Source organism: Globicephala melas, chromosome 16 (genome assembly GCF_963455315.2).
Source record: "Globicephala melas chromosome 16, mGloMel1.2, whole genome shotgun sequence".
NCBI classification, from domain to species: domain Eukaryota; kingdom Metazoa; phylum Chordata; class Mammalia; order Artiodactyla; family Delphinidae; genus Globicephala; species Globicephala melas.
In genome coordinates, this window is record NC_083329.1 from 63,876,090 (window position 1) to 63,891,482 (window position 15,393).

Here is a 15,393-nt window from a genome sequence, read left to right on the forward strand (position 1 = left end):
AGCCTGCGCGTCTGGAGCCTGTGCTCCGCAGCAAGAGAGGCCACGATAGTGAGAGGCCCGCACACCGCGATGAAGAGTGGCCTCCGCTTGCCGCAACTGGAGAAAGCCCTCGCACAGAAGCGAAGACCCAACACATTACAGCAAATCAATAACAGAATTCCATGTAGATATTAAAAAAAAAATAGGGCTGATTGTTGTATAAAAAGATTGAACAGTGCAGAGTATCGTAAGATAATATAGGAAAAATTATAAATGTGAAGAATATATAGATCTCCTGCCCCATCTTCAATAAGAGATTTGAATAATCCAAGCTACTTAAATTACTTTTATTAGTTAAATTACTGTTGTAAGAGTGATTGGCAAATATCTAGAGGTGAGATAAGAACTGCTTTTCTCTGGGTACCCTGACCTAATTTCTGTTAAAAATAATTGGAATAGTCTTAAATAATTTAGAAGTTTGATAAGTACAGGGAAGTATCATTTAGCATGTTTGTTTTTAATTTTTTCTTTCTATATTTTAAATTCTTAAAGTCTGTTTGGAATTTACAGTGTTTGGGGCACATAATGACATGAAATTTATGTTTAAAAGCTTGAATTGGACAATATGTTATTATTTCATTGCAAACTTGAAAAATATAATTTCAATCTGATTCTACTGTTTAATGTTGCCTTTCACTGGTATGTTGCTTTAAGAGCACCCATCCCCCTTTCCTGTTTGAGCCACTGTGTCCTGTCAGTCATCCTGAAATACACTAGGGTGCTTGTCAGGCTGTTTGCTTACAAATGCATCATAAGCCAAATTGTGAGCCATAATAGTGGCACTGAATTTCTAAACACAAGAACTTGCTTAGACAGTTGGTTTAGTATCTGTATATGGGCAATACTCTGTCCTGCAGTAGGTGAGTGAAGTGTCAAACTTTTTAAAATCAAACTTTGCTATAAGGCAAATCCTAATTATAGATAATGTGTTACTTGGCTGGATAACTTTGGGGGAAATTAAAGGACATTATTTCTATAAAATGGGATGAATAGAAACTACTATGTTGTGCATTTATTACTTTTATAACTAATTTTCCTTTTAACAACACTAAACTCTAAATTACTTTATGGAAGTTCCAATTTTATATATACTTTTCCAAGTAGATTAGCAGGCATTTCAGTTTTAAATAAAAATGTGATTCTCTTACATACTTTTTCTTTCACGTCAATTGAGGCAGACTCAGTTGAGCAGAGGCTCAGTTCTGGTATTTGAAGTATTTATTAGTGGCTTTAAAAATAGCGCCGAAACGAATTCTTGTGTGCCAATGCCCAAGCTATAGTAGTTTTATATCAAAGCACTTAAAAATTCCTTCTCTGTAGCTGAGCTATTACTATTCGAGTAACTGTATACAAGACACTGGAAGCTTTACATTCTTTAGACACAAAAGTTATGCAGCAATTTAATTTCTATTATGGGCCTCTAAACTTAAATTGTGCGTGGATACTTTTCCTGTATTTTTCTGTATGCAGCCTTAATATTTTTAAAAAGAAAATTAATAAAACCAAAAAATAGGAACTTGTGATTTTGATACTTGTATGTTTAATATGGTAGAGAATAGTTAAGAGGCTGCAAGTAGTTAAAGTTTTAAGGCTTTATCTAGGGTAAGTGAGAAGAGATTGCTTTTGCAGATATATGGAATGATTATTTATTCCTTACCTTGTTCTAGAAAGGATTTAAGGTGACTTACAAGGCTATGTGAAATTCAAAAAAGGATAAAAGTGGAGTGAAAGTAGAAAGAAAAATACGTATGAGATATAAAACAGAGCCAGGAATAAGGCTGAGCTGCAGCAGTTCTTGACTATGGTTTTATGACACTGGTGTATGATGCATTGATGGGAGACAAAATATAGGGTTATATATAGAAATCTTGTGGGGGAATTTCATGCAAACTAGCTATCTCCCTTACCAAGGGTGGCAGTCCAGAGTGGGAGAGGTATGTTGGACAGTGAATATTAAATATACTTTAAATGTCACTCGTGTTTTACTGGGAAAAAAAGTGGAGAACTGCTGCCCTTTTAACCCACATGCTGATTTATATAGGCATAAGTGTGGCTTTAAGTTTTCTAGGAGCAGAATAAAATTTGGTCTGTTACTAAATTCAGAAGAATGATTAAAGAGGCATAGTTTTTTGGAAACAAGAAGTTATTTAAATAAGGTCATATATGTACACATTAGAACAGACATGATCAAGCCCATGTTTAGAATATATCTGGCAATTTTGTATGAATCTATGAATCTAGTCCTGGTATTTTTAAATTTTTCTGTATAGGTTATTTGCTACTTTCCTTCCTTTCACTCAATTTGGTTATAAATTTAATTTGAATTTCAACTTCTGTTCAATCGCAATTAACTGGATCAATCTAACTTGGAAAAAAGTTGTTGGGTAGGAGGAAGGAATTCAGAGGCAGGACTTCTTAATGTACTTTGATCTTCAAATACTCAAAAACCAACTACTGTGTTGAAGACGCTGGACTCGGTGTCGCACACCCTGCTAAACCTGGCTTGTATAAGTGAACAAAGTTAGAAACTCACTGGTTTCACCCAACAGTATTGAAAAGGGACAAAAGTGTAGCAGTTAAAGTTTTGCTAAGGATCTTCAGTGATATTTTGAGATATTAAATTAACATGATGAGTCAGGGCCAATCATTTGGCTCCGATTTTTTAAATATTCCGTTGTTAACAATAAAATCAATAAGAAATGATTATCTTTTAAAAAAAGCACTACAAAAACAAAGCAGATACTCAAAGGTTTTATTTTTGTAGTTTTGTAAACACATATGCAGGTTGACTTAGAGTTCTTGCGAGAAAAAATTATCAATCGGATAGATAACACATCAGCTACATGGGATGAGATTGTGGATAACCTGGACACACATATCTGAAACCTGGGAAGCAGATATTCTTTAGAAGCTAAGTAGGATTTAGGCACCAAATAAACTGAGTGATGTACCAGAGTGGTCAAGGACGCTTAAGAAAAACAAATTAGCTTTCGAAAGCATTAGTTCAGAGATCCTAGTGAGAGATCCATTCAAAGAGCTTATAGAGCCAATGGATATCAGTAGAAATCTGTAATTATATAGTAAATGAAGTAATTGAGAAATATTTTTTGTGTCACTGGGGTAAGAGATAAACAGAAAAGAGTTTTTAAAAGTCAGATTTATTAAGGAAAAATTTATATGCATTAAATTCACTCTTTATAAGTTTACAGTTTGATGAGTTCTGACAGTTATACACAATCATATAATCACCACCATAAACAAATAGAACATTTCTATTTGAGTCAATCCAAAGTTTCCTTGTGCCATCTGCAGTTATCTTCTCCCTTAACCCTCAGTCACTGACAACTACTGATCTGTTTCCTGTCCCTATATTTTTGCCCTTTCAAGAATGTCATATAAGTGGCATCATGCAGTGTGTAATTTTGTCTGACTCTATCAGTTAGCATAATGCTTTTGTGAGATATTCATGTTGATGCCTGTATCTATTGTTCATTTTTTCTTGCATAACATGTGACAGTATGATGGTATCATAAATTGTTTATTTACCTGTTGATGGAAATTTGAGTTGTTTTCAGTTTCTGACTCTTGTGAATAAGGCCCCCATAAACATTTGCATATAGGTCTCTAGGTGGACATATACTTTCATTTCTCTTGGGTAAATGTGTACGAGTGGAATTGCTAGGTCATAGGCTGGGTGCATGTTTAACTTTATAAGAAATTTCCGAGCTGTTTTATAAAGTGGCTGTACCAGTTTTCATTTTTACTAGCAAATGTGTGAGATATCCATTTGCTTCTTGTCTTTGCTAGCTCTAGTATTGGCAGTCTTTTTAATTTTAGCCATTACAGTAGGTGTGTAGCAGTATATATTGTGACCTTAATTTGCGTTTCTCTAGTGACTTACGATGTGCATTTTTCATGCGCTTATATGTCATCTTCTTGGTGAAGTGTCTTTTCAAATATTTTGCCCATTTAAAAAACTGAATTTTTTCAAAAAGATTTTGATTTTTAAGTATTATTTATATTTTCTGGTTACAAGTCTTTTTTCATATATGGGTTTTAAAAATGCTTCATCCCAACCTTCAGCTGTGGTTTGACATTTCACTTTCTTTTCTTTTCTTTATTTTTAAATATTTATTTGGCTGCATGGGGTCTTAGTTGAGGGATCTTCGTTGTGGCATGTGGGACCTTTCATTGCGGAGTGCGGGCTCTTCCTTGCAGCGCATGGGCTCCTCTGTAGTTGTGGCGCGCAGGCTCAGTTGACCCGCGGCATGTGGGATCTTAGTTCCCCAACCAGGGATCGAACCCGCATCCCCTGCATTGGAAGGTTGATTCTTAACCACTGGACCACCAGGGAAGTCCCTGCCATTTTATTTTCTTAACATTGTCTTTCAGAGAGCAGCAATGTTAAATTTTGTTGAAGCAGTTGATTGATTTTTTTTTCTTTTATGGATCATGCTTTGGATGTATCTGAGAAACCTTTGCCTAACCCAAGGTAACAAAACTTTTCTCCTATGTTTTCACTGAGAACTTTAATAGCTTTAGATCTTATCTTTAGCTCTATGATCCATTTCAAGTAAATGTTTGTATATGGTGTGAGGAAAGGGTCAAGGTTCCTGTTTTATGAGTGGCTGTTCAATGGTTTCAGCACCGTTTGTTGAAAAGACTACCTTTTTTCCATTGAGTTACCTTGACACCTTTATTGAAAATCAATTGTCCATTTAATATTATGTCTAATACACGAGTCTGGGTTATCTCACTTTTGGTAATGTTAAAAATGATCACTGCATTCATGCTCTGTAAGCCTGATTCTCATAGTTCCCTATTAATCAGTCAGTTAATGATTTTAGCCTTCATATTGGTAATTATTGTATAGCCTATTATTTTTAAGGGGTTGTAAATGGTGACTTTATCATTCTATAGTTCTTTATTAGTTTTATCAGTTGGGATCATGCTATAAAGTACTCTTCCTTTACTATTTCATTAGTCAAAAGTATAGTTCATACCAGAAAATCAGGAAAATATTGATTATTTCCCATTGATCAATTTTCAGAAAAAGAGGATGGTGTTCTAGCAACTTTGGAAGGTGACCAATGAGGTTTTTTTTTTTGAATTTTTATATGTGGGACATATTTCAGAATACTGTAATTTTTTATTCTTTTGATGCTCAAATTTCCCCATTTTTGGCCATTGAGAACCCCTTTAAATTGTTTACTAAGCATTTTGACAAAACCCAAGTGAGCCTTGATTTCTAGCACAAGAAGATGTTCTAGGCTCATTTTGTACATTTCCTGCATTAGATCTTCAATCAGCCTTTCCACCGAGGAGCCTAAGTCTTTTTAGTGGAAAATAGTATTTAGGGAACATAATCTGTGCACCAGGTTGCCATTGTTGCCCAATTAAAAAATTTTTTTTGTGAACATAGGTAGGAAATAGATTGTGTTTTAGGAAGGGAAAAATATATAATCAGATCATACTGAAATTTCCAACTCCAAATAAGATTATAGGGCTTAATTTAAAATTTTTGATTTTATATTTGTATATTTTTTCTTATTTATTTATTTATATCGAAGTATAGTTGACTTACAGTATTATATTAGTTTCAGGTGTACAACATAGTGATTCAAAAATTTTTTTAAAAATATTTATTTATTTATTTGGCTGTGCCAAGTCTTCGTTGCCACACACAGGATCTTCATTGTGGCATGCAGGGTCTTTAGTTGCAACATGCAGGATCTTTAGTTGCGGCGTGCAAGCTCTTAGTTGTGGCACGTGGGATCTAGTTCCCTGACCAGGGATCAAACCCAGGCCCCCTGTACTGGGAGCATTGAGTGTTAGCCACTGGACCACCAGGGAAGTCCCTCAGATTTTTTATAGATTATACTCCATTTGTAGTTATTATGAAATATTGGCTATATTCCCTGTGCTGTACAATATATCTTGTAGCCCATTTATTTTATACCTAGTAGTTTGTAGCTCTTAATTTCCCATCCCTATCTTGCCCTTCCCCTGTTCCCACTGGTAACCACTAGTTTGTTCTCTGTATCTGTGGGTCTCTTTCTTTTTTGTTATAGTCACTAATTTGTTTTAATTTTTTGATTCCACATGTAAATGATAACATACAATATTTGTCCTTCTCTGTCTGACTTATTTCACTAAGCATAGTGCCCTCTAAGTCCATCCATGTTGTTGCAAATGGCAAAATTTCATTCTTTTTTTATGGCTGAGTAGTATTCCATTGTATTTATATACCACATCTTCTTTATCCATTCATCTGTTGATGGACACCTAGGTTGCTTCCATACCTTGCAATTGTAAATAATTCTGCTATGAACTTTGGGGTACATGTATCCTTTCGGATTAGTGTTTTAGTTTTCTTTGGATATATACCCAGGAGTGGAATTGCTGGATCATACGGTAGTTTTATTTTTAGTGTTTTGAGGAAACTCCATACTGTTTCCCACAGTGGCTGCACCAGTTTTACATTCCCATCAACAGTGTACAAAGGTTCCCTTTCTCTACATCCTCGCCAACATTTGTTATTTGTGTTCTTTTTGATGGTAGCCATTCTGACAGGTGTTGGGTGATATCTCACTGTAGTCTTAATTTGCATTTCTTGGGTGATTAGTGATGTTGAGCATCTTTCATGTGCCTGTTGGCCATCTGTATCTCCTTTTTCTCTTATGCTGGAAATCTTATTTCCTAATAGTATGAATATAATTATTTATTTGCTCTAGCCTAATGTGTGTGTATACACATGTATGTATACATATATAATAAGAATATATATATCACACATATATAATAAGAATACTAAGTGTAGTTTAAAATTACTTTGACATTCTTTTTGTCCTGGAGGATATCCCTCTAGGATTAGAGTAAAAATACTGTTTGTTTGTTTTTTAACTTAAAAAATTTTTTTAAAAACTTTATTTTTTATTGAAGTATAGTTGTGTACAATATTATATAAGTTTCAGGTGGTTCATAATTTTTGTAATTCACAGTTTTTAAAGGTTATACTCCATTTATAGTTATAAAATATTGCTTTTATTCCCCGTGTTGTACAATATATCCTTAAAGCTTATTTAAAAAATACTGTGTTTTGAAGTTCCTTGAAATTATTTCTGAGTGTTTATGAAGCTAATGTGAAATATAGTTAAGGTTTATTTTTTTTGTTTACTTCTGATTTTTCAGGATTGATTTATGAGTTAATTGCTTTTTACTTACGTAAAACATTTACGTGGCTCCAACATCAAAACTCTAAAACTAGGTATATTCAGAGAAGTCTAGCATTCATTTCTGTCTCCTCTGCTCTGTTCTTTCCCTCGTCCTGAGGACAACAATTTTAATTTGTTTTCGGTTTATCCTTCAGGTTTTTTTTTTTTTTCTGGTTGTTATTCTTGTTGTTTTACTCAGCCATAAAAAGAAACGAAATTGAGTTATTTGTAGTGAGGTTGATGGACCTAGAGTCTGTCATACAGAGTGAAGTAAGTCAGAAAGAGGAAAACAAATACCGTATGCTAACGCATATATATGGAATCTAAAAAAAAAAATGGTACTGACGAACCTAGTTGCAGGGCAGGAATAAATACGCAGATGTAGAGAATGGACTTGAGGACATGTTTAGGGGAGGGGGAAGATGGGGTGAAGTGAGAGTAGCATCTACATATATACACTACCAAATGTAAAATAGATAGCTAGTGGGAAGCAGCAGCAGGGAGATCAGCTCGGTGCTTTGCGATGACCTAGAGGGGTGGGATAGGGAGGGTGGGAGGGAGGGGATATGGGGATATATGTATGCATATGGCTGATTCACTTTGTTGTACAACAGAAACTAACACAGTATTGTGAAGCAATTATGCTCCAATAAAGATGTATTAAAAAAAAAAAGAAAGTATAAGCAAGAATGCAAGCCTTTTTGCAGTCACAGCTTTCTTGTGTAAAGGTAGTATAACTCCTCTGTTTCCTTCATTAATCCTTATTCATATACATTTTTTGGTTCCTCTCCTTTCTTATTTCTCTCTCTCTCTCTTTTTTTTTTTTTTGGCACTTTTTATGTAGTGTTCCCATTACTGATATTTGTGTACCACCAGACATTTACTGAACAGTGTAGGGAGGATCAGGCTTGGGCGGGAGTGAGTTGAGGTTGTTGGCAATTTTTACTTTCTTACCAAAGTTGTTATTTTTTTGCTCCTAGGAACATTTTCCTTTCATTGTTTGGTGCTCCAAAACTCAGTGTGCTTCATGGTAAAGTCCTATAAGTCACAGACTGTTAGCACTGTGAGCTGATGATTTAACATCCCTTCTTTCCTTGACTCTACTTGACCTCTAGCAGTTCCCCTGGCTACGTGGGCTTAGTCACAGACAGAAAGGGCATGTCATCGTGCTAATCCTGACTTCTCACTTTTGTGATTCTACAGTATCAAACTGGGTCTTTCAAATAGGGATATCCCCTTTGATTACTGGACCTATCCATGCTCTACATCTTAATTCTCTAATCAAAGGACGCTTGGACAGGAATTTCAGGGTCGTGGCACTTTTAGAGAAAATTATTTCCTGTTGAGGTGTGTATAGACTTTCACTTTCCTTTTTAAAAAAATAGTCAAGATTTCATTTTATTTCTTTATTCGTAATTTGGGGTAATGCCAAGTTTCCTTGAAGGTGGAGGAAATTTTGATTTTGAGTTTTTCTGTATTCCATTAGTTTTGATGGAAGTAAGTGACATAAACATGTATTTATTCTACCATATTTTATAGTAAATCCTAGGAGATGATGGTGATTCTCTTAGAATTCTGTATAGTATACAGAGTAAAGCATTGCTTACTTCTACCATGAGTGTGTATGTGCTTGTGTGTGTGTGTGTGGATCTGGGGGCTCTGAAGCTCAGGTGAGAGGTCTGGACTGTTGAATCAGAGGCTGTAAGTTGAACTGAAACTCTAGGATGAGATTGTTCTGAAAGAACAATATAGTGTGGAGCAGAGACTAGCATGTAAGGGATGGATCCTGGGGTTTAGACCCCTAGTTAACAGGAGTTAGTAGATAAGGAGGAGCTAGTAAAAGATACTGGGAAAGAATGGCAGAAGGGTAGAAAGCGGTATTTTGAAGCCAGAGGAGAAAGTCTTTTGTTTACTATAGAAAGAATACTTAGCATGTGGGATGAGAAATGGTTAAATAGGGTTAATAGGTATATAGCTAGAGTTCCTGGAGAAAATTTTGAAAACTAGTGGTAAAATAGTGAACTTGGACAGTTAGATTGAAGATTCTGGCAGATTTAAAACCTCTCTTCAGAGAATATGGAAGAATGGAAAACCAGGAGTCAGAGAAGCAGCTGAAGTTCTCAAAACAGTTATATACTATTGGTTTCCCCCAGTATATTGATAGATTTGTAGAAAACTGAATGTAGTGTTTTCAAAGACTTTGGTTTTATTTTCGCTATTATGATAAGCAGGCTCTTATTTATTTCTAGGTTATCAGAGAACAAAGAAGAAATGGGAATTTTTTTGCTTCAAATTGAGGTTGACAAGAATTCTACTTCTTTCACTATTTTCTGTTTTGTTCTCTGCTTTTCAAAAATACCAGACCTTAGGAGAATTCACATATATTTGAGCTGTCTTATAATATTATGGAGTGCAACTGACCCATAGGCCCACTGGACTTGCAGCAACAAAAGCTACTGTCACTTTCAAGGTGTATATGAAGGGCATGTTACTTCTGCCCTAGTTGCTTAAACTTGATGCTTATAGCTGAAGGTTATTCTTGTTGTGGGTGATTCAATGAAAGCTTCTCTGAGCTTTCACACACTAGATTATCTTCTTCTTAGACTTCAATTGGACTAATTTAGTTGTTTGGCTTTTTAAATAACAGGTGGGTAACATTTATGCTGGGCTTATATGAGATAGGATCTCAGTTCTGGTATAATTTTATATGGTACAAAATGTCCTTAAATTGAAAGGCATTGCTACACAGAATAACCATGGGGCATTTTTGTCCTTTCTTCATACCTGCAATTTTGAAAATGTGTGCCATTGTGAAAGGCAGGGTGAGCTTTTAGTGTGAACTGGCATTTCATAAAATAACATAAAAGGTGTGTTATCAGAAGAGGGGTAATAAGGTCATCTTATAAAATTCTTATATACAATGTTACTTTTCAGTTAAATCAGAAATTGAATTACAACGTTTTGCTTTATTTTGGAGGGCCGTTAGACTTGACCAGCCATTCACTACAGGAAGGATATAAGACCTAAATATAAGTAGAATCTGATGTTTTCCTTTGTTTTATTTCATATTAGTTAAGTCAGTCTTTTGGATTTTTTGTTTGTTTTCTGACGTTTTTTTGCAGCTATCATTTAGGTTGTGTGTGGGGAAACAAGTTTTATTTTGGTTACTATGAACAGAGGAAGCAAACGTTTTAATTTAATTTGAGTCTTCTCATAAAGAATCTATAAAACTCATAATTTTGGGGGGAGGAGCTCAATTTGATTATTTTTCAAAAAACATCAGTAAGATGACTATCCAAAAGTTGTTAAAAAGAACTTCAAATGCTTCCAAGAAGTTTTTGAAAGTTTGAATTTCACATGCTAAAGATATTTACTTTTTATTATGAAATGTAACTTTTTTTATCGTGTTGAAACCCAGAATTCTTGGAAGTTAAGGAAATAAAAAGTTCAGAGTCTTGGGGATCTGGACATGTAGTGCATTTAACAATTGTAGCCCTAACTTTAGTGCATACCTTTTATGTATCACTCTGGAATTACTTTCAAAGGGCTCAAGATCCTTTATGAGGCCGTTATGCATTAGGAATTTTTTTTTAAAGAGTATTTAGGCATGTTGCATTTCTAATTAATGCACATGTAGGAAATATGCCTTAGATTTTGAAGTCAAGAGATCCAATGAAATGAGTCACCAGAGGGAAGCTCTGTTTTAAGCCCTTTAGTTATGGGAACTAAGAGTGAAAGCATTCTTGCATTCTTGAATAATAATTACAAGCTCTATAGATGAAAGAGATATGTTTAACCTAAATGTAGACAAGTAGATTCCGCTTTCCTGTTGAAAAGGGGGTAATAATATCAACTAATATTTGTTCAGCCCTTAGTAGGTGTCTGAAGCATGGGTCAAGTTATGACTTTTATATGGATTTTTAATTTTAATCTTCAAGATCCTTTTGAAGAGGGTACTCTTATTATTCTCATTTTACAGATGATAAAATTGATGTTTAGGGAGGTTTACTAGCTTGTCTAAAGTCACCAGTGAGCAAGGAACACAGCCTAGATTCTCACCCAGGCAGTCCAACTTCAAAGCCAGTGCTCTTAATTACTGAGATCCAATGGTGATGAAATGTAGGAGAATTTAGGAATCTTTATAAAGCAGACAATGGGAGTAGGGGAGCAGCAGTTTGTCTCACACTGGCTGCTGCATATTGCCCTGCTGAGGGGCTGAGAGGAGCTGAAATCTAGCCCTCCCTCTGCTGGACAAACTGGGGGCCTTCCTGCTAATACCTACTGGGCTATGTTTACCCTTTTTCTAACTGGTCTGCCAGAAGAGCCATATTTTACTAGTTCAATCAAAGGCAAATTTTTAAAAAGTTAATTAATTAGGCTATGCTGGGTCTTAGTTGCGGCACATGGGATCTTTAGTTGCGGCACATGGGATCTTTAGTTGTGGCATGTGAACTCTTATTGTGTCATGAGAACTCTTATTGTGGCATGTAGGATCTAGTTCCAGGGGTTGCTGCATTGGGAGTGCAGAGTCTTAGCCACTGGACCACCAGGGAAGTCCCTCAAAGGCTAATCTTAATTCTATAAACCTCTGAGTACCACTGCCTATATTTCCGCTGACTCACAGTAGTCCTTTCACTCTGACCTGTCTCTTCCTGTTTACTTCCTCCTTGGTTGTCTCATTCCATCCACCTTTATGTTGACAACTCTGAAATTTGTATTTTCATCCCAGACTTCTCTCCCAAACTCTGCTCTCATATATCCAACTGCCTACTTAACATCTTCGCTTGGATGTCTAATATGCATCTCAAATTTATCATGTCCCAAACTGGGCTCTTCATATTCCTGTTCCTTCTCTGCAGCAATCTCTACCTCAGTTACTGGCCACTCCATCCTTCCAGTTGCTTCAGACAAAAAACTTAAAGATATCTTGCGTTCTTTTTATCCTGTGTTCAGTATGTCAGGAATTCCTATTGGCTCACAATATATCTACAATCTGACCACTTCTGTACACTTCTGCTGCCACCACCCAGGTCATCAATATGAATTTTGTTGTGTTTTTGAGTATTTAAATTGTTTATATACTTATTTATTTTCTCATGAATGTTATGTTGAATGATCACAAAAATAATTTTAATAAAACAGTAAAGAAATATACATATACTCTTGCATGGAAACCTATAAACTTAAGGAAAAAATAATAACAGAGAGCATTTGAATGAGGGGAAAAAAGAGAGGAAAAGAGAAGTAATTTTGTTATAGAAGCTTGGAAGTCTTCTCCTAAAAGTGGAAGAACTGATGACTTTTTACCCTACCTCTGTGTCAACTGCATGTCTTAGAAGATTGAGGAAACAATGAAAGAGCAAATCTGACCAAAAAAAGAAAGAACTTGGTGATATGGAGTTCTAGAAAGTTTGGGCAGGCTGATCCTTAACATTTGTAGTGAGCAGATTGAAAGTATAAAATGGAGGCCTGCATACCATACTTACATATGTAAAAGCTACAAGTCAAGCTAACAAGCTACTAAAGTAGGTTCTATCCTCCTATCTTTCTACCTTGAGAAATATATCTTCAAAATGACCTGGAAGGATAGATCTGTATTTAGAATTCTTATACTCTTTGAAATTTCTTGTTAGAATGAGGTGGTGGATGGGGAGCTCACCCCTGACCTTGATGGTCAGCTTCCTTTTCTTTCCACTTGTGGCTCTGTCTTGCACTTGAGAGGCCTTGGGTACATGCAAGTGGACAGCCCAGCTTGCATGTCCAAGCTCCATACATACTCATCAGCAAACAGCTGCCTCTTGGCTACCTCTCAGGTGTAAGGATGGGCATGTTGTAATTCACTCTTGGAAGGATGGATTGCAGGAAGAGGCTGGCATAGGTACTGGAAGTAGGCTTGGGCTGATTGAGCAGAGAGTTGGGGGTACTGGATATCCTGAGTGTGTCAGAAAGGGTACATATGAGTTCTGGGAGGACACATCACCTTGGTCTCATGTACTCTTCCAAAGCATGATTGAATGTGTGTCCCCCATGACCTCTCAGAGTTAACTGCATTTAAAAATGAAATGCTTGTTAACTAAATGAATTTAAAATTGCTGTAAGCTCAATTTAAAGCAAGGAATAAAGTGGAGTAAAGAAAATTCAGGCATTATGGACAAAGACAACTTGGGGAGACGGGAAGGATCCACATGGGTACTTTGTTCTGCCTTAAGGACTATCCCTAGAGACCTCTATTACTGCTGTCAAGAGATTTGTTTTCCTCCCTTTGATTCTGAAAACTGGGATTTTAATCTAGTGTGCCTGTCTCCAAACCTGTACCTTTCCTACTTTATGAAGTCTCTATTGGGTAGAAGTTGAAAAGTGGCAGATTTCAACTCAACATGAGGAAGAACTTTATAAAAGTAATCACTGGCATCTAATGGTATAGTGAACATCTCATTTCTATTCATCCAAGCCCAGTACATTGTTGAAATGAAGGACGCTATAGGAGGTGTCCTTGAATTGTTTGGGAGGTACTTTCTAACTCTTAAAATTTTGTGGATTATAAAATGCAAACACCTTGGGGTATAATATCCACACCCTAGTAGAATTTTTGTTTTGGATTCACATTGTGTTATTGCTACAAGAGGTCTAACAATTTGTCAGACTTTGACCTTGCTTTGACTTCATTTGCAAAATTCTACAGTTTTCTGCCTATTGTTACCTTGATCTCCAAATCAATTTCCTGAGTTGACTAGAAAAAGTTTTGATACTATACACAAAGTGATTAATATGTATTAGTGTTTTTAATAGTATAGTCAATTTTGGAGTATATAGTTGTATTTAAATGCTTTAAATTATTAGATTTGTCATAATTGTTTCCTTTGAAACTTTCAGCATAATTATCTTTGTTTTTAATATCAAACTTTGCTGAAGACACATGAAAGAATTATAAATATTATGAGTATATTTGATTATAAGCATATTTGAAATTCACTATTTTGACTATGTACAAATTTCTATGGTAAGTCACTGGGAACAGTCTTTGGCAGGTTCCTGTTATTCTCAAGAATACTTCACATATCCATTTTTGCAGTAAGAGAATCATGGAGTGTAGCCATGTGGCATATATTGGGTTGGCCAAAAAGTGCCTTTGGTTTTTAAGTAAAAATAAAAACACATTTTTCATTTTCACCAAGAACTTTATTGAACAACGTATTCACCCTTTTGTTCTACTACCTTCTGCCATTTTTTAGGCAACTTCATAATTCCGTCTTCCCAAAACTTTTAATCTTTTTGAGCAAAGAACTGTTCCAGGTGCCTTTTATAATCTTCCAGGGAATTGAAATTTTTTCCATTAAGAGAATTTTGTAAAGACCGAAATAAATGGAAATCTGAAGGTGCAATGTCTGGTGAATACAGCAGATGAATCAGAACTTCCCAGCCAAGCTGTAACAGTTTTTGCCTTGTCGTCAAAGAAGCATGCAGTCTTGCGTTATCCTGATGGAAGATTATGAGCTTTCTGTTGACTAATTCTGGACGCTTTTCATCATGTGCTGTTTTCTGTTGGTCTACTTGGGAGCAGTACTTGTTGGAATTAATTGTTTGGTTTTCCAGAAGGAGCTCATAATAGAAGACTACCTTCCAATCCCACCATATACACAACATCACCTTCTTTGGATGAAGACCAGCCTTTGGTGTGGTTGGTGGTGGTTCATTTCGCTTGCTCCATGATCTCTTCCATTCCACATTATTGTACAGTATCCACTTTTTCATTACTGGTCACAATTTCTTTAAAAAACGGAACATTTTCATTACGTTTAAGTAGAGAATTGCATGAGGAAAAATGGTCAAGAAGGTTTTTTTCGCTTAACTTATGTGGAACCCAAACATCAAAGCAATGAACATAACCAAGCTGGTGCAAATGATTTTCAGCGCTTGATTTGGATATTTTGAGTATGTCGGCTGTCTCCCACGTGGTATAACGTTGATTGTTCTCAGTTAATGTCTCTATTTTATCGCTGTCAACTTCAACTGGTCTGCCCGGCCGTGGAGCATCGTACAGCAAGAAATCTGCAGCACAAAACCTCACAAACCACTTTTGACATGTTTGATCATTCACAGCACCTTCTCCATACACTGCGCAAATCTTTTTTTTTTGCAT

The 15,393-nt window shown here is 35.7% G+C and overlaps 1 protein-coding gene across 2 annotated transcripts in view; it reads left to right on the forward strand.

The window, feature by feature from the left end:
* Positions 1-842: 842 nt before the first annotated feature.
* Positions 843-15,393, forward strand: part of CTNNA3 (catenin alpha 3) — a 1,571,950-nt gene continuing 1,557,399 nt past the window's right edge. For both annotated transcript variants that reach the window (XM_030862371.2, XM_060286489.1), the window contains exon 1: positions 843-899. The gene's annotated coding sequence lies outside the window, so the exon portion shown is untranslated. The remainder of the gene's footprint in view (positions 900-15,393) is intronic.